Source organism: Phascolarctos cinereus, unplaced genomic scaffold, assembly GCF_003287225.1.
Source record: "Phascolarctos cinereus isolate Bilbo 61053 unplaced genomic scaffold, phaCin_HiC Scaffold_4;HRSCAF=312, whole genome shotgun sequence".
In the NCBI taxonomy this organism is placed as follows: Eukaryota; Metazoa; Chordata; class Mammalia; order Diprotodontia; family Phascolarctidae; genus Phascolarctos; species Phascolarctos cinereus.
In genome coordinates, this window is record NW_027555847.1 from 255073401 (window position 1) to 255094238 (window position 20838).

A 20838-nucleotide genomic window follows, 5' to 3' on the forward strand; every position below is an offset into this window, starting at 1 on the left:
TCAAATCCTTGTTTTGTTTTTGTTTTTGTTTTGTTTTTTAAGGCAATCGGGGTTAGTGACTTGCCCAGGGTCACACAGCCAGTAAGTGTCAAGTGTTTGGTCTGAGGCCGGATTTGAACTCAGGTCCTCCTGAGGGCTGGTGCTCTACCTACTTCGCCACCTACCTGCCCCTAAAATCCTTGTTTTTAGACAATTATTGGCTGTGTAACTCGGGATAAGTCACTCCCAGGGTTGTTGAGATAATATTTATAGAGTACTTTTTGTTGTTGTTATTGTTGTTCAATTGTTTCAGTTGCATCAAACTCTTTGTGACCCCATTTGGCATTTTCTTGGCAAGGATACTGAAGTGGTTTTGCATTTTCTTCTCCAGCTTATTTTGCCTATGAGGAAACTGAGGCAAACAGGGTTAAGTGACTTGTCCAGGGCACATAATCAGTAGGTGTCTGAGACCAGATCTGAATTCAGGTCTTCTTGACTTCAGGACCAGCCTCTCTATTCACTGAACTCCTTAGCTGCCCCTGTAAAATACTTTGCAAACCTTAAAGCATTATGTAAATGCTAATTTTTATTATTATTTTTAATACATGATTCTCCTGCAAACATTCCTTCTCAAGAGTTCCTTTCATTACCCAAATTCATGTCCAATGTCTATGTCATGCCCATAAATTATAAATTCTGTGTGTGTGTGTGTGTGTGCATGTGTGCATGCACTAAGGATTGCGGCCAATGCCCACATACAAAGATTGGATTACTGCAGTGGTAAATCTTCAGAAAGATTTGATAGCTCTGATGGCTTCCATACTGCCATCTGGACTGTGGTCATTTTGAAAGTTAACTCTTTACTTGTTTTAATTGGTGTTGATATTGTTGCTTATTCTGTTAGATTAAATATAAAGCAAAGAAAAACCACCCTTCAACCACAAAGATGCCATTTTAGATACACAGTGAGATTCCCCTTGTGAGCTAGTCAGGACTGAATCATCCAGCTACTTAAAGCCGGGAGGCCCCAGTAAATCTAAGCCTTTGATAGAACTTGTTTTTGTTTAACCAAGTGAGATAGGGCCAAATATTCAGCCATTTTCATTCCCCATTTGAAAGGGGAACCAGTTTTTCAAAGGTGTGTGAGCCAGCCTTAACTCCCTCCATACCCCACTTACTACCTCCCATACTTCCCCTCACCCACCCACAAAAGTAAAGATTGCTGTCTTTGCCCAAAGCATCCCTAACTAGAATTGTGCACAGAGGTGGCCAATCCATAAGCAAAGTTGTACTGGGATAGTATTCTAGCATCTGTTATAGTATCTGACATGTAATAGGCACTTAATAAATATTGATTTATGTCTGGTTTGAACATGCTACAGGACTACCTCTCATCACGAAAAGGTCCCCCAAGGATTGTCATATCACTACTAGTATCACTGCATTTTCCCCCAGAAGATCTCAGTCAAAGTTCACATATGCCTTGGTGAGGGGAGAGGCATTCACATCCATTTATACATTAGCTTATAAGTTTATTTTTGCATCTTAGCTAATTGTCTCCTAGCAGAAAGTTGTCTTGAAGGAAAGAGTCCATTGTTTCACTGCCTGTCCCCACTTGAGCCCAACTTCCTTATGTTTATTCCATATCCACTCTTCATCCCTCCTTCCCCAGCACTTCCCAAATAATCCCATACATGACTAGCATACTAAATTAGTTTTATGTATTAGGGAGAAAGAATGAGAATCAAAAAGTAGCAAACAGAACACTCAATGGGGGAAGAAACCAGTCAGCACAATGGAAATATGGTAGCCATTAACTTTCTGATGGCAGAGGGGCAAGAAGAAGCTTCCTGCTTAGATATTAGAGAGGCGGCTATTCATGATCACCTCCCTCATCCACTGGGGTCTCTTGGGGGAAAGTGAGAGTGTCTCTGAGGGGGCTATCTCACCCAAAATAAATTCAATCTGTAGCATAGGGGCTGTAACTTCTGTGGCCTGGATCTGCAATCTATAGTTCTCTGCCTTTCTTGATGCAAGCACTGGGAAAGAAACAAATTGGAGGTGCTGACTCTACCTGGAGGTGCTGACTCTACCCTCTGTGTATATTTCCCTCAAGATGGAGAATATACACACTCCCCTCAAACTTCTTGCTTCCCTCTTCTCTTTTGCCTTTTTCCCTATAAAAACTTTATGAAGTATCCCAGTCACCTTCATATACAACTTCTTAGTGTTGCCGTCTAAAACATTTGATGCCATGAATTCTGGGAATTCTTGTCCTTGCAATTGATGGGGGCAAACCAACTTGATGCTTTTGGGTTATACATACAGTAGTGAATGTATACTGCAGCATGGTAGAGTAGAAAAAGTACTGGGTTGGGAGTCCTCTGAATCCCTGCTGTGCTTCTTATCTTTGTGACCTTGAACAAGTCATTTTTCCTCTCTAAACCTCACGAGAGAGTTGGATTCAATCACTTCTAAGTTCCCCTCAAGTTCTATATATATAATTCTGATACCATATACACAATTATGTTGGAAGCCACTTGGAAGCTGCTCAAATGGGACCCCACTAGCAGATCTATTTTAGTGGCGCTCCCTTTAGGTACAGTAAATTTCTACTATCTAGCCATCTGCTAAAGAATAGATCAGATTATCTCTGTAGTTCTTTCATTTTACTCTGTTAATAAAAAGATAACAATAACTACCACAATCATAACATTCAGAAATATCATTTACCTGGAGGATTTGGTCATGTCCAATTGTCTTACCCACAAATGGGAGATTATGATGTCTCTAACTGTGGGGTTGAGGACTGAGCTGTCAACACTTGGATATTAGGAATGAGCAGATTGCAAAAGGACTGTATTCTACCATGTTATGGAAATGTTTGTTTTATTTCTTAAGTTCAGAATCAAATAATTAAAAATTTTAAAATGTAATTGGGAAATATTTAATGAAATTAATAAAAATTCAATAAAATATAGTTTTTTTAAAAACAGACTAAGAGTCTTTTCAGGTGGTCCCGCTCGCCAAAATGAAGTTCAATCCATTCGTGACCTCAGACCGAAGCAAGAAGCGCAAGAGACACTTCAATGCGCCCTCGCACATTCGGCGCAAGATCACGTTGTCCCCGCTCTCCAAGGAGCTTGATGCCCATCCAGAAGGACGACAAGGTCCAGGTGGTTCGTGGACACTACAAAGGTCAGCAAATTGGCAAGGTAGTCCAGGTTTACAGAAAGAAATACGTCTTCTACATTGAGCATGTGCAGCGTGAAAAAGCTAATGGCACAACTGTCCATGTGGGCATTCACCCTAGTAAGGTAGTTATCACCAGACAAAAACTGGATAAAGATTGCAAAAAGATTCTTGAGTGTAAAGCCAAATCCAGACAAATTGGAAAGGAGAAAGGCAAATATAAAGAAGAAACCATTGAAAAGATGCAAGAATAAAATGGTCTGTTATACAGTTGTAATTAAAAATTAGAATTAAATAATTAAATAAATAAAAGGGACTGAGATATTTAATCACTCTGCCATATTTAAGCAGGCATACTAGATATGGTAATAATTCAAATGCACATATTTCCCAGATTGTCACTGGCCTCCACAGTTTTCACTGGTCATATTTCCTAAGGCTATTTTTCCCCTTCCTAACTTTCTTCATTTCCTATTATTCCCTAACAACAAAAAGCCAAAGAACCCTACGCCTTGTCTGCAGAAGATATAACCCCATCATAAAATATATTCCCTTGAAAACAAAAAGATACAAATATGAAAACTAGATGAAATTTTAAAAATATAGAATATATTAAATGTTTTGGGGCTTATAATATCATTGAGCCATCCCAATTTCTTTTGGTTTCTAGGCATAATACTCTTTAGTGCTATTATTATAGTAACATTATCCAACTAAAAGAAACCTAACATTTTAGGCATTTTCTAAGTTTTTGCTACTATACATACATTTAAAAAGCTCTGTACTTGGGTACATCTTGTATTATTATTTTTGATGTTCAAAAGTAGTATCTTCTAATCATAGATTTGAATGCTGAAAAGCAGAAATGAAAGTTCTAGAAATGATGCATTACTATGTCTAGAAATGACTATTGTTACACAGTATGGAAATTTAGGCTATTAAAGTCTACATCGTGTTCTCAGGCACTTAATTGCCTGATTGAAGTAAATGCTAATTCTACCTTTTGTGGTTTATTAATTTTCTGGTTAAGTCTTAACACCCATGAGTCTCCAGAGGAGGTCTGAGTGATGTAAAAAGTTCGTGACATAGCCCACCATGTTTTATGAGCTAAACTTTTGGATTTAGGCATATGTTTATACTTGCCTCCTAACATTACTCTCTAGTGTTGATTTTCCCGACACAGATTTGAAGTATCAATGTGGTAGAATGCGTTTGGGAGGAATTATCTACTAAGATTGTCTGCATAGGAGTTATACATGATCTCTGGATAGTGGTTGATGGGGCCGAAGGCATGAGAGAGAAAGTTTTAAGATAGTTGTGTGCAAAAGTAGGACAGTGGGGTGGGGACAAGGATAAAGCATGTTGGAGGATACCGGAAGACCAATGAGAAACACAAGTGTGCCTAGGAATATGTGTAACATTATAAATCTATACCTCTCAGGTTATGCTCTGAGGACCAGACTAATTATCAGTGGCATTGTGATATAAAGATCTTTAGACAGTGTTAGAAGAGATGAGTATGAATCTCATCCCTGATATTTATTAGCTGTGTGATCACAGGGAAACAAATTATTTTTTTCTGAGCTTCTCTTTCCTCAGCTGTAAAATAGGGATAATAATACCTACAGTATTTACTTCATAGAGTTGTTTTCAAGATCAAATGGTGTAATATATGCTAAGTATTTTGCAAACCTTAAAACACTATATAAATGTGAGTTATTTAGTATGGAGTAGCTCAACACAAATAAATTGGATACCAGGTCTATGTCAGTCCATGTAGAAAATGGCTCTTAATCTTGTATGATCAGCTCTCTTCTCCTTCCATAACAATTTTGTTGAGTGATCCAAGAAAAGATCCCAGGCACAAGAATGTCAGAGCACTAGACTGGAAGTCAAGAAGACCTGAGTCCAAATCCTGCATCAGCCATTTACTAGTTGTGTAACCTTGGGAAGGTCACTTGAAGTTTCTGTGTTTCAGTTTCCTCATTGATAGAAGGAGGGGGCTGGAGTTGGTGGCCTCCTGGGTCCCTTCTGGCTCTAAATCTCTGACCCTTGGAATTGCTAGTTTCCTTCAAGTCTATGTTCTGCCCTACCCTTAGTTATTAGAGGCTCTTCTAGTTCACCAAAATTACTTTATGTATAATTTATTTTCATTTATCTGTGGATATGCTCTATTCCACACCCTGACACTCCCAACAGAATATAAGTTCCTTGAGGGCAGGGACTGTTTTACGTTTGTCTGCATCCCTAGGCCAAACACTGAACCTTAAATGTACAATGTGAAAAGAAAATGCTTATTGAATTGAACTGAACTCTCTATTTGCCATTTTTGTTCTGTCCTTTCTAATACAAAGGTCAGCTCCTTGTGAGAAAAAAAAGAAGAAAAATAAGAGCAACTCTGCTCTCTCTATTGTCTTTTAACATCATCCTCTTCACTGTAAGAGTGGGGCTATCTATTTTTTCCTCCTTCCCTTCTTTTTTTTATTATTTTTAAAAAATTTTATTAATTTATTTTGATTTATCAATAATCACTTTCATATGCTTTATATTTTAAAAAAAGTTTAAAATTTTTCTCCCCCTTCCTCCCTATCGCCCTCCCCAAGATGGCACACAATCTTATATAGGCTATACATTTACATTCTTATTAAACATATTTCCACATTAGTGAAGTTGTAAGTAAAAATGAAAACCAATAGGAGGAACCATCAGAAAGAGGAAACAAAACTCAACAGAAGAGGAAAAAAAAATGATAGCTATTCAACTTCCATAGTTCTTTCTTTGGATGTGGATAGCATTTTCCATCATGAGGCCTCTAGAGATCCTCCTTCCCTTCTCTCACTTTACTTTGAAACAATCCTATCCTTTTTGTTGTTCTTAGTTTTCCCTTTCAGTCTCAACTCATTTTGAGCTTTAGCATTCCTGACTCTATTTTTATAAGATTGGGTCATTGCTTTGATTTGTTTCCTCCAATTGTCCTCACTTCCATCTTCTGCACATTTCTTTTAAAAACCTAAGCTGGTGAGTTCCAAGTGCAGCTATGTAATTTGCTTTAGATAACTCCCTTTTTACTCTAAGTAGAAATTGTTTCTCTTTGTGTTCTCATAATTTTGTTCTTGAGAGCTTCTCTTTATTTGAGACATTTCTTGCAGTTAATAGTGATGAAGGTGAGCTGAGTTTAAATACTACCTTCTAATTGGCTGAATTCTATTGGATTCTTTATGGACTTCTCCATGCCACTAGGAACTTCATCAATGAGGAAATCTCATCCTGCAAGATCCAATCAGACTCGGTATTCTTACTTCATTAGTCTCCTCTGTCCTTCTGATTGGAGGGTAGAAACATGAACTCCAAAATCTTCATTTAAGGAGGGGATCCATGCCAGCTATTTTTTCATTTCCAAACAGGTTGTGTGTCCCCTTTTAACATGTCCCTAACACTTTTCAGCTTCCTTTTGTGTGCCCAATAGATTACAAGCGCCTTGAGAGCAGGTACTTCCTTTTTTCATATTTTTATCCCCTTACCCTAGTGCTTGGCGCATTGTAGGTAATTAATAAATATTTATTGACTGACTTACCCATGTAGCCAGTCGTTCCCTTTATGTTTTTGGCTCATGTCATTCTTTATGTTGTTTCTTATGGAATATTGTCTGTCCTTATCAACTGTTAACACTCTTGTGTATTCTTTTTTTGTTGTTGTTAGGCAATGGGGTTAAGTGACTTGCCCAGGGTCACACAGCTAGTAAGTGTCAAGTGTTTGGTCTGAGGCCAGATTTGAACTCAGGTCCTCCTGACTTCAGGGCTGGTGCTCTATCCACTGTGCCACCTAGCTGCCCCCTGTGTATTCTTTAAAGCTAAACTCAAATGTTACTCTCTCAATGAAACTTCCTCTAATTCCCACTTTAAGCAATGACTTTTGTTTCATGAATCTAACCTAGCACTTTGTTTTCCAACTCTTTAATGTGCTTTTAGTGTAATATTGAATGCTATAATTAACAATGATTATATTATTCTTCTACTCTACTGTAAGCCCCTTGCTTCATGGATTGCATCCTATCTAAATCTTCATCAGACCTACCACCTAACAAAGCTGTCTTCATAAACAGGTACTTAATAAATGTCTGTCAAGTTGCTGTTATCACCATATATGTCAAACAAGGACTTATTTCTTGGAATTAAAGTATAGGCTATTCTTTCAAGTACAATAGGGTTTGTGATGGCCACCCATACTGATAGTGCCTCACATAGTGTGGGTGGACACCTACTACCAGTTTCTGGGCAGGCTTGCTCACTGTTAGCTACTCTCACACCAACAGATCTAGGATCCCAGAAGAGGAACACCACTGGTTACACTCAGATTCTATCAGAGTCCTAGGAGTTACCCTTTTGTGAGTAAATATATATCCCCTACTTACCACTGTAGCTCCTGAGATCCTTCCACTCAAAAAACAGAACAAAACAAAACATTTCCATTTACACAAACCAGTCTCTCATATTGATGACATCTTTTAGATATTAAACATAATCATTTATTTAACAATAAGGCAAAAAATAACACTACACATACTCATATATTAAAGCAAATACACGAATAATAAATACATCACAATCCATATATAGATTTGTGTCACATTTTCCATTGCTATCTTCAGTGTCTGTGAGGGAGACTGGACATACAATTACAGAATCCTGGCAAAGAGGCACATGGGAAAGGAAAACCCATGTTCTAAGAGTTAATCATAGCTCTGGTACTCTCAGTGTCTACTGTCTCAGGAACTGTCCATGAAAGGTCTTTGATGATGAAAATAATTATGTCCAGAAGATGCTTCCAGTGCTTAGAAGAGCTAGCAATTTACAACTCATTAGGCATGATATCCCAGCTAAACTAGCCGATCCTTTTAGAGACTTTTTTGAATCTTTGCTTCTAAGTTGTTTTCTGCTCAGTTAGACTTACTCCTCAATAGAAACTGCAGTATCCATCACTTTCTGCTTCAAACTTTGATGATGCATTTCTGAAGTCTGTCCTTTCACCAGTCATTTTTCTGGATTCAGACTCTGAGTCTTCTTTGTAAATGACCTTATCTTAGCTGATGGTTAATGATAAAAATCTTATCCTTTGTCTATAATCAGAAAAATTACATTTGTCCCTTAATTATAGACCAGTATAGATAGCCATATGTCTCCAATATACTACAGCCTATTACATTCAGAACTAGTAACAGTTCTTTCAGAACTGAGCCATTATAAATGCTTCTCTTAGAACTCTGAGTATACCGATGTCCCCAGATAAGTGAAGTGCCAAAGAAACCTTAACTTAGCAAGGAACTGCTCCATTTGAAAGGGCAGTACCTTAAAAGCAACAGTACTTTACACAAATTAGGAAAATAGGTATGTTAAAGTAATGCTAGGAACATAGAAAGACTAATAACCAAGTGATGTATTTAGAACTGGTAATTATACTGGTTGAGAAAAAAAATCTGACCTTTAAAATTTGCTCTGTATATTGCTAGTACATCTGAAAGATACATTTTGTATGTGTGTGTCAGGAGGGGACAGATAATTTATTTTAGAAGTATGGGGAACTCAGCATAGGAATTCCCTCCTTAGCTACAGATTGACAGCTTCTTTGTATTTATAGTTTTAGAGAACTGCCTAGGAACACTAAAAGGTTAAATGATTTGTCCCCTGGTTATGAAGATAATATAAGTCAGAGGCAAATTGGACATACTTCTTCCTGACCCAGAAGCCAACTTGCTCTTTGTTCACCATGCTGCTTATCAAAGATGTAGTCACAAATAAAATATTTTAAAGTACATAGTTATTATGCAAGTGGTTATACTTTAAAGGGGACTAATTGAGGGTAGGTAGAGAAGGGAAGAAAACTAAACTTCATCACAAAATCAATGGGTGAAAATAAACATTTCAATTAGGCCAAAATGAGCATATTACTCAAGGTTAAAATTTGCTGTTTGTTTCCTCTTATTTAAAAGCGCATGTCACAGTTACTGGAATGTTATTACTGCTGTCCATGGTGCCAACTAATGCCTTCTAGGCAACTCTATGAGCATAACTCTTGTTTTTTAAGCTCCTAAGTATACAGAGTTTCATTTCCACCATTGAATGTCTTCAAAAAATTATTTATTTTATTTTTTATTTATGGAATAAACAAATATTTCCATAACATAGCGTAATACAAAAAGATGATTGTACATGAAAATGCAAATCTATTATGTACAACTTGTTATTCCTTTTAAATATATAATATAATTGTCATGTAAATTTCTTTTTTTCCCTTTTTTATTCTCCCATCCTCCTCCTCCTGTCCTAGACATGGCCACCATTAGACACATACATATGTAAAATCATTCCATGTATACTTCTATTTATCAGTTCTTTCTCTGGATGCAGATAGTTATCTTCCTTCATATATCCTTTGGAGTTAATTTGGGTATTTATAATAGTCAAAATGATGTATTCGCTCAAAGTTGTTCTTAAAACAATATTGATGTTACTGACTATGATGTTCTTTTTTTCTGCTTATTTTGTTCTTCATTATTTCATGCAAGGCTATCCATGTTTTTCTAAGATCATCAAGTTCATTATTTTTTTAGAACAGTAGTATTCTATTATAATCATGTACCACAACCTGTTCAGTCATTCCCCAATTAATGGGCATCCCCACAATTTCTGGTTCTTTGCCACCATAAAGAGAGCTGCTATAAATATTTTAGAATATATAGGTTCTTTTCCTTTTTCCCAATCATCTTTGAAAATGCAATTATCTTCATAATTTATCAGTTTGACTTTGAATTTCCCCCCCTATTTTCCAAAGTACTAGTAAACATCACTAGAAACAACATTGATAATCTAGAGCTCTTTCTGATGAGGGCAGCCAGGATGCAGAAGGGCTTTGGAAGTAGGAATTTTTACCTGTAGAAGAGAAGACTGAAGTGGAACATGATAGTTACCTTCAAGTATTACAACTAGTGTCATTTACAAGAGGAATTAGTCTTCCTCAGTTTGGCACTAGGGGAGTAAAACTTGGAGCAATGAATAGAAGTTGCAACAAGGAAAATTTAGGTTTGAAATAAGGAACAACTTCTTAACAAGTAAAGCTATGAACAAGTGAAATATACTACCTTAGGAAAGACTAGTTTCTTCCCTATCAGAGGTTGTCAGGTAAAGCTGAATAGAGGATTCTTTCTCCCTGTATACTTTCACTATAGATACTTTTTTAGTAGTTCTGAGACATAGTTTACTGTTATCAGGAAAACATATATTGATTTTTCATTACTACACATAATATCTATAATTGAAACTTCTAAAATCATAACATAGCCAAATATGGTCCTAATGCAGTTTTTAGGCGACTATAAAGTGTAACTACAGATGAAATGTGATTCAAACTAATTGCAATACTAACAAAATGGAATGAAGACGTTCACTAGTTAAAAGTGCTTGCAAGATATTTTCTCTCTAAGCTTATATATATATTTGTATTTTTAAAGGGAATTTAAATATTTTATTGAACATTTTTCTTTCCCCATTCCTTATTTATCGGGCATATCCTCCCCCTAATTTTCTTCATTATTTCAAGAAATCTGATTCTAATCTGCATACTTCATTTGCTGATGCAGCTTATATGAAACTTAATAGATGATTCTATGAGTTGCTTTGGCCAAAAAGGCTCATCACCTGGTGGCAGGCCTCACTGATGAAGCTGTCTGAACTTAGCAAGGTTAGCCCTCAGACTAGAGGCTAGTTTTGTTGCTCAGAATTATTTGAAATCTTTCCATGTCATTAAGAGCTACAAAGATTTGTGTTCTTCTCTCAAAACCAAACCTGGGTCACTTGTATGCTTCTGGAAAACTCTACTAGAGAAGTTTCTATGTAACTAAAATCTTGAAAAAGGATTCATCCAATAAAGAATGTATGAACTTCACTTAAAAAACCTAATACCACCAATGTTTATGTATTTATGTACAAGAGACAAATATTTAATTTATAAACAATATTTTCTACCAATATATTTCCAAGGGAGCAGCAACTTTAATAGTTAAAATTATTTTTAAAAAGCTCAATTTTTAATTATCACTTTTTAAAGTAATAATTAAAAATTATTTAATAATAATAATAATAATAAAACTTTTTAAAGTATTGCCTTTCTTTAACACTTATAAATCTGAAACAAAGTTGTGGGTGTTGAAAATGCTATTTGTGCAACATGTCTTCATTAAGCCATATTTTTAGTATTTAGAGTTTCCTATATACCTTATAGTTGAAGTTTCCTATACAGTTCACAAAAATAGATTCACACAAACAAAACACAACACACAAAAGTAGATTACACCTGTGTTTTTCTGAGCTCGTGATGGAATGCTATGTTTTCTACCAGCAATTAGGCTTTCTGTCACCAGTACTTACCATTGTTCATACTTTCATACATCTGTATTAGATTGATTGAGTTCTCAGAAGAAATCTCTGTAAGTAATAATAATAACATGTGATATATAAAATAAATAAATAAATAAGCCCTAGTTTCAGTCCCTGTCTTCTACCATTAACTCCACTTCTGTCTACCAGCTTTACTCCATGCTTTTCCAATATACTCACTTTGACTGGTTCTATAACCCACTGCCTATAACCTCAGAAAAACCCTTAATCAAGAAGAAATAGTTATGTTTTAGTATTCATTTTTTAAGGGAGAGTACAGGACAAAAAACAGAACTGTTAAGGTAGACCCATACAGTTTATTCTCTTGCAGGCAAGGAAAAACCATCACTAAAGTATACTTTAGCTCAGATTTAATGAAGTTTATAATGGAAACATCATAATGAGGATATCCTCTGCAATCTATAGGATACATTACACCTTGAACATCTGGAATATTCTCTGACAAAAGACCTCTAACCCACAGCAGTTTAGTCAGAATTCTAGTATATTCCCAGGATTATCACTACTATGAAAAATCTTACTACTTTATCAATTTTTCATATGTATTTTGCATTCCTTTGACTCATTAAAAGATAAAAGGCTCATTGACTCATTGGTCTCTTGGAATCCAGTTTTTCAACAGATACACTCAAAAAGATTTTTATGTAGCGTGTTTTTAAATGATTTTGGAATAAACTAGTGTGTGATATAAATTGTGCATAAATTGAATTCTGACCCCTGGCCATTACAGACCCAAATACTCTATTAATGGGTGGAATGGAGAGAAGAAATCTCTTGTCTACTTTTCCACAAAGAGTTTCCAATAATGACAGTAGAAAATTTCTCTTTCTAAAGGGGTCCTTCACTTTTTGTTCAAATAAATAAAACATTGAATATGAGCCGGGTTTATTTAATCCAAAATGTATTGTAGAAGGAGCTTATACCCAAGACCTCTGTCAGTGAGGAAAACTCTAGGTGCCTTTTCTCAGGGGTATTGACAAGTCAGAGCACCAACAAAGAGATAGGTTTGGGTTTTTCCTTGGTGCTTTGGGTTGCCTGATATTCCCATACTTCTTTCTTGTTTTAACCACATCTTCTTTATGGCCCTCTTAAAGTCTGAGTGATACGAGGCATTCCTATCTCTTCTCCTACCTTCTCAAATCAAAACTCTATCTCTGTCTCTACAATTCTGTCTGGGGATGATAGCTCCCCCTTTTCTGGAGATAGGGTGAAGAGAGAGGACAGGACTCTTTCTGTTGGTCTGTGTATCTGACTTAAACATAGTTGAGTTGAAAGAGCTAAAAATTAAAAGACTTAAGCAAAATTTATTTTACAATTTGATTTCAACCATGTTAAATTGGTACTTAGCCTTCATACATTAATGAAAAAAGAGTCTAACACACCATAAATAAATATATTTGAATAGTTAAAAGCTGGTATTTAAACTGCCAAGCTAAATCAGCCACATCTAAGCATGGTAACTATAATATATGTCTTGCTGTATGGCAATATCCAGCAATTTATCTTCAGCTTTTCTGCTGGAGACAGAGAGAGGGTGGCTACATCAAAGCTGCAAAACATTTCAGAATTCAATAATGCAGATTGATTTCTTCTTCTTATTCAGATCTGTGGGTTTATTTAACTGACAAATTGGACTTTATTTCCTAGTTAACTATATCTTTCATTGGTCGGTCATCATCCAACCCTGAAATAAATGTTAGATGATTAAAGAAGTAAAGGTTAAAACATTTAAACCACATGCTGTAGATCTCAAAAATCAAGTCAAGATGTGTAAGGGAAAGAATTATTAGAGGATTTATGAAATCTGCACTGAACAAATTAATTCATCAGTTTAGCCAAAGGCTTGTCAATGAATTCAAGAGACTTTTTAAAAAGGAGAACATCTGTTGCATATTTAAGATCCTGTTTATAAGTGAATGCAGTAGATTAATCTTTCTTGAGAGAGGATACACAGTTTACACAAATTCATTTGAAAGTTAATTTGGAATTGCTCTATGTCTTTCAGGATCAGGGATAAACCTTAAGGGATTTGGACAATTACTGTAATCTCCACCCCTTCTTGATGATTAAGAGAAATTTGAACTTCACTGGAACATAAAAAAAAAATGCTCTCCATAGTGGCATTCTAGGAATAATCCACTCTTTAGAAGAGCAAACACAGCATATACCTGCTTACCTGTGTATGCTGCAAAATAGAGGAAGTATAGCTAATAGCTTGAGTGAAGAAACTGCAATGCCGTTTCCAAAATATACTTCCTAACTTCACCACAGAGTCTAAATATCCTTTAAAAATAATATTATGGCAATAAATTATACGATATTTTATTTTTTCATTAAGAAGATAAAAAGAAAGGCAAAAGACAGTCCCTGCTTGCAAGGAATTCACAGTCTAATGGGATGAAAGCCTAAAGGTTAAAGGATTATCCATTCAATTATTGAGCAGAGTGAGTGACAATATTGGCGTATTATAAATTAAATCAGGAACTACCAAGTATTTTCTAACAATGATCTAATTAGGCAGCTTTTTAAATTCTATCTTTCCACTTGTTTGAACTCTAATTTTTTTTGATGGATCTCCATGAAAATCTTCTGCTCTTCTCTCCAAATATTCAATCTAGTTTATGCTTGCTTTCATTACCTATCCACTAGTGACCTTTATCTCTAACCAGATCCAGAAATATTTTCCCAAATTATCATCAGAGATACTTTGAATTCTCCTTTGGGAAAACTGTGCTGAATCATATACCTTGAAAAATATTTTTTTAAATAATTCTGAGTTAACTCTTAATTCACAAGTCTGACTATGTCACTCTACTGTTCAGAAACCTTCAATGCCTCCCTATTGTCAATAGAATAAAATGAAAACTTTCTAATCTGGCATGATCTGATTCCAACAACCTCCCATCCTTATTTCACTCTGTTTCACCATCTGCATTCTAGGTTCCAGTCAAATTGGACTACTATTTATTCCAAAATCTCACGCTGTTCTCTCTCTCTATTTTGTACAGAGCATCCCCTCTTTCCTGGAATGTCTGTGCTTATTGTCTCTTGTTGAAATTTTTCTGTTCCATCAAGGCCTAGTTCAGCATTTATCTTCTCCAAGATACCCCTAAATTGAAAGGGATCTCTTTCTCCTCCTCAAATTTCCCTAAGGCACTTTGTCTGGACTTCTCTTTTTCTCCATCACAGTCCACCTTGTTTCATACTTTTTTGTTGGTGTATCATGTGTCCCTCACATGGTATTATAATCTCCTTTGAGAAAGAGATTTATTTATCATTGTATGTGCCAAGCCAAGACCAATGTCTTGCTCATAATAGATGCTTTAAAATGTCAGTGAAGTTTAATTGTATTCAGTAGAAAATGCATAATTTTATAAATGTTAAAAATTTATATTAACAGTTCTTTGTTTCTATATCAAAGCAAATTAATAAAAAATGCAGGCATTGATTAATTTTGTTTATTTTATAGAATGAAGAAAAGAAGGCAGAATGTGGTAGCTTTGGTTCAATGTTGCACAAAATAATAATAATAACAAACATTTATATAGCATCTACTATAGACTAAGCACCATGCTAAGCCCTTTATAATTATTATCTCATTTGATCCTCACAGTAACTCTGGGAGATAGGTGCTGTTGTTATCTTTACTTCGCAGATGTGGAAACTGAGGGACACACAGGTTAAGGACTTTCCTAGGGTCACATAGTTAATAAATGTCTGGGTTTAGATTTGAACTCAGATCTTCCTGACTCCAGGCCTGATACTCTGTCTACTGTGCCACCGGACTGCCACTAATTGAAGAAAATGCCAAAAAATTTAAACACTTTGCCAAGAATAACCCCTGATTCAAGAGGACATCTTTTTAGCTGTTTTTTTTTCTTCTTAGTTATATAAAGTTCAAAATCAATGGTTTCTCTTTTTTCTTCCAGCTCACACAGTTGCTTCAAATGGAAGCGAGAGTAGGTTAAGTAGGATGAATACAAAGTGTGGCATGGTTGTGGCAAAGTGTGGTAGAGTTAGATGAACTTGGAACTTGTTGAATAGTCAGATCCAAAGACAAATCATTAATGATTTTATGTCAATGTGGAAGGAATTGGGAGGATGCCAACTAGTGGTGAGTTTGAGGGACAAATACTTGGCCATGAACTGCATATGACATTTATCAATTACTTGGATAAAGCCATGGATGACATGCTTATCAAATCTCTTGATGGCACAAAGCTAGGAGGATTAACTAACACATCAGATGACAAAGTCAGGATCCAAAAAGATCTCAACAGGCCAGAACATTTGGCTCAGTCTAAGAAGATGAAAGTTAATAGGGATAAACGTTGAGTCTTACACTTTTAAAAACTCAACTCCACAAGTTTAAGATGGGAAAAATATGGTTAGGCAACATGTTGTCTGAAAACAAATCACTGAGGGTTTCAGTAATCTGCAAACTCAATATGAATCAACAGTGGTGTGATGTGGCAGTAAAAAAAAATGAATATTATCTTAGGTTCCATTTAGAAAGCCTTAAGCAGACCACATCTGGGATATTGTGTTCAGTTCTGGGTGTTACAGTTTAAGAAGGATATTTATAAGCTGGAAAGTACCTTGAGGAGGACAACTAGAATGGCTGATTATCAGTTTAACTTTTCTTATTTTTTAAATGTTTAATTTAGTCCGAGTGGTAAAGTCCTCATGTAGCCAGAAAGCATCCAGAGGGAATCAGGTGCTTGTGAAATCAGGGAAATTCATGAAGAAGATGCAAAAAGAAGACCAAGGAGATATAGAAACAAAAATTCACCTAATTTCCAAATTTTTTTAGACCTATTGCTTAGGCCTCCACAGCAAGGTGACATGGAGAATGTAGAAAGTTATTTATCTACTTATTCTAAATTTCCTAGTTCTTAATCACATTTCTAGTGAGAATATTCAAACAAAGATTTACTTTTCTAGTGTAGCTAAAGTTTCACCAAAACAGAAAAGGAAATCCAGGCCTGTGGAAACATTAAAACAAACTAACACACTACTACTCTGCTCTGTGTTGTTTGCACTTACCTTCACTGTCCTGCACATTTAAACTATGTTCTTTCACAGGAAAGGTTGCTCACCCATTTGTCACTGAATTCATATCTCTCCCCTCCTCTTATGATAAAAATATGATCATAAAAGACAAACTCAGTTGTTCTGCTGAAGTTTATTTTAGCTAGTGCCAGGCAAGGATCAGTTGACAGTGTCAGTGAAAAGCAATCTCAGTATGACTAATTGGCTTCTGCTTTTGAGAACTTCCCTTATGAGAAATGAGTTGATGTCTTGAGGTTTCGCCCTCACATGTTATTACAGATTTCTGCCCTGCTTTATTAAAATTGCAGTAAAACCTGAGATACACAGGTGTTACACATGTCTTTCTTCTGGAAAGAGCCTTTCAGTTTGCTCTAAGCTTTCCCTCCCTTGAGATCAGAAGACTATTTCATTGTAGTGTTGGATACTTTTCAAGGTACTATTTCTTAAATGGCTAAATATTATTATTCTTTCTTATATTTTAGATTTTCAAAAATTAATAATGATACTGACAAGGATCTGGTCAGCAGGAAGTCTCTGAATGTAGCAGACAGATATGTAGAATGTTTATTCATTGGTGATTGCATGCACATTGGACAGTTCCACTTCATAGAAGGTAAAAGTGAAAGAAATTCACAAGTTTGGAGAGGTGAGGGTGGGGTGGGAGTGTTATTTATACTTTAATTTTAAGCGGAAGCCTGCAGAGATAAGAGTGCACTGAGGGTGCATCAGTGAGAGCAGGTGCAGAAGAAGCCAAATGAAGACATTATTATTCCTTCAGTGTCAGTGAGGGAAAGAGTCCAGGTGCCAGGCAGCGTGGACGTCCTGTGGGCAGTGGGCTGCAAGGCACCAACACACACATAGACAGACAATGGAGTTGTGCATATCTGTGTGAAAGAAGATACTTGGAGGTAGAAGTGTTCTTTCATTTTCAATCTTTCTTTTGCATCTTGTGCATTTTCCAGAGGTAAATGTATATGAATATCTACTTAGTGTTAACCTATGTTGTTCTCAGCATCTGTTACCTTGAAACACTTGTATAGTAGAGCTGCTTTAAGCTGATGATATGCTTCAGGAATTACTGCATCGGTTCATGGGCATTCAGACGTGTACATATTATGCTGAGTCTAATATCTACTTATTTACTGTATACTTATGCTTTCTTATGTATAACAAAGTGTACCTGCTTATGTTCTGTCATTTTATTTCTAGTGGTTTCTATATGCATCCTCTAGCAAGTGCTTTTTATCTCTCTTCCCCCTAGTGTTTGAACATCTTTTCTATGTTTTGTTGCCCCCTGAAATATCTGGGGTCTTATTTCTAATCAGACAGCTAGGATCAACTGGTGTGTTGTCCAATGACCAGTGTCAAGGATTTTCAACGTGTGCCTAATCTTCCTGACCTATCCTTTAAATAGTGCAAGGAATCTGGCGATCACAGGCAAAAAAACCCCAGTTATTTCTCCCCTTCAGGAACCTCTGTTTAAGTTTTAGGTCTATTAAGACTCCTTTGGTGAAACACAATTGGAGCATGGGAAACTGCATGCACTAACTCCAATGATCAGACATGCAACTTGCCTATCTGTGCCCTGATGACTTTAAACCTGGTGACAGCTTGTGACAATTTGCCAGTATCCTCCCTTCTAAACTATTTGGTATTTAACTACTTTATATTTATTCCCTTGATCATGCACATAGATAGACAGACAGACAGATAGACAGATAGACAGATAGATAGATAGATAGATAGATAGATAGATAGATAGATAGATAGATAGATAGATACACACAAACATATGTATACATGTATACCCACATATGTTCTTGTCTCTCCTGCTAGAATCTAATCTATTTAAGAGTAGGGATTGATTCATATTTTGTAATTGTAACCTAAAATGTCTAGCACAATGCTTGGCACATAATAGCCAGTCAGGAAGCATTTATTAAATGTCTACTATGTGTCAGGCATTTATTCTTTGATAGAATGAGGAAAGCAGCTACTTATTTTTGTCTTTTTATCATCTAAGTCAGTATGGTGCTTTGTATCATAATAGGTGCTTAAAAATGCTTGTCAATGCGGCAGCTAGGTGATACAATGGACAGAGCTCCGGGATTTGGACTCAGGAGGACCTGAGTTTAAATCTGGCCTCAGACACTTAACACTTACTAGCTGTGTGACCCTGGGCAAGTCACTTAACCCCAATTGCCTCACCAAAAAGCAAAAAAAAAATGCTTGTCAAGTATTTGATACATTGATGATTAGGGTTGGGTTTCGGTTAAATAAAATGAATCTCTATAATGGTCATGTCCAAAAATATGCCTCTGTACCTCAAGTATATTAAGTCTCTGTCAAGAAATGAATGGATAGCATATTTCATCATGTATCCTTTGCAAACAGGGTTGGTCATTGCATTGATCAGAGTTCTCTTCCAAAGTTGTTTTTCTTTACAATGTTGTTCATACGTCATTTTTTTATTCTCCTAATTCTGCTTACTTCGGATTCTGAAATTCTGTGGTGCTGTGATTTTGTGGCCCATGAAATACATTACAAATTTAATAAGATTTTCAGCAAAATATTCAGATATCAGATATTACATTCTTTGGGAAAGATACACTCCTAGCTTTAGAATGTACAAAAAAATAGTTGGTTTTCTATATTTGCTAAAAGGAAGTATCCTAAAACAAATTTTGTTTAATTTTGTTTCTGATTGTTAAATTACTCTTTTCTTCATTTTCTCTATTTATCCTGCTATTCCATTCCATTTATCATTCTCCTACCTTTCCCTAGAGTTGTCTTTCTTTTTCTTTCCCTTCTTCCTTTACATGTGAACACATGGCTTTGAAATTACACCAGAGGCAGCAGAAATTTCTAGGAATCATCTTCCTAGGGCAAATTGAATTTTCCTTGGTACCATTTATCACTCAAGCGCCAATCTAGAAAAGGTCTTCTTTTAAACGAAACTGGACTGTTAGATGAGGTGCTCCAGAAGGTTAGGAGGATTTTTTTTCTAAGACTGACATTTTTTATTGCAAACTGGTATTATTATCTATAGTCATATTTTATAACCAAGCATGTCCTAGAATGAGTTCAATCTCCCTCCTTTTGTCAATCTCCTTCTTCTGTATCTTTAAAAAAGGGTAAATTCACAGACTCACAGAATCTCAGAGGCTACCTTAGAAGCCATCTAATTCAATCTATACCTGAATAACCTCCTCTATATTATTCCCAGTGAATGTTCATGAAGCCTTTTATTGAAAGTCTCCAGTACTGAAAGTCCTCCAGAACCTGAACAGGTAATCCACTTCACTTTTGGGTAGCTCTAACTCTTAAGAAGTTTTCCCATACATTAAGCCTAAAATCTACCTCGTTGACATTTTCATCTATTTTCCCCAGCCCTGCCTTCAATGGCAAAGCAGACTAAGTTTCTTTCTTTTCTATTCAAGGTTCTTTCATCAGTTTTCATATGGCACGAATTCAAGAAGCTTCACTCTCCTGGTTGCTTTCCTTTGAACACCATACAGGTAATTAATATCCTTCCTAAATTAATATCCTAATATCCAGAACTAAACACAGTATTCCTGATATGGTCTGACCAAGGCTGAGTCCAGCAGAACTATCACTTCCATACTGTTAGACATAATTCCTCTCTTAATGTACCCTAAGATTAATTCTCTTTCTTTGCTGCCATATTATACTGTTGTTTCATATTGAGCTTGTGGTCCACTAAAACACTCAGATCTCTTTCAGATGAGTTACAATCTAGCTATTCCTCCTCTGTTTTGTATGAGTGAAATGAATTTTTTAAATCCAAAGGTAGAATTTTATATTTATCCTTTTTCAATTTCATCTTATTCAATTTGGCTCAGTATTTTGCCTCATAATATCTTTGTAGAACCTGTCATCCACTATGTCAGCTATCCTTCTCACTTTTATGCAATCAGCACATTTAAAATATATACCATAAAAATACAGGAGAGATAGTCACCTAAGGAATAAAGTAGCTTCAAAGACCATGACCCCTTTTTACCATAAAAAAAAATGCCCGCTTTGTACTCAAGAAAGTGCTTTAATCAGGAGTTATGATTTTATACTTTGGCCACTGACAGCATTCTACCATCATTATACACTACATCTACTATCATATATGTGCTCACTACCATTGTGCTTT

General features: G+C 35.8%; 1 protein-coding gene and 1 pseudogene across 1 annotated transcript in view; both read left to right on the forward strand.

Moving 5' to 3' along the window:
• The first annotated feature begins 3010 nt into the window (after nt 1-3010).
• On the forward strand, nt 3011-3425 carry LOC110197621 (large ribosomal subunit protein uL24 pseudogene; annotated as a pseudogene).
• Nucleotides 3426-17000: 13575 nt separating this feature from the next.
• ERCC6L2 (ERCC excision repair 6 like 2) overlaps nt 17001-20838 on the forward strand; it is a 152441-nt gene continuing 148603 nt past the window's right edge. The window contains 3 exon segments of the mRNA XM_020971672.2: nt 17001-17106; nt 19900-19963; nt 20114-20191. The gene's annotated coding sequence lies outside the window, so the exon portion shown is untranslated.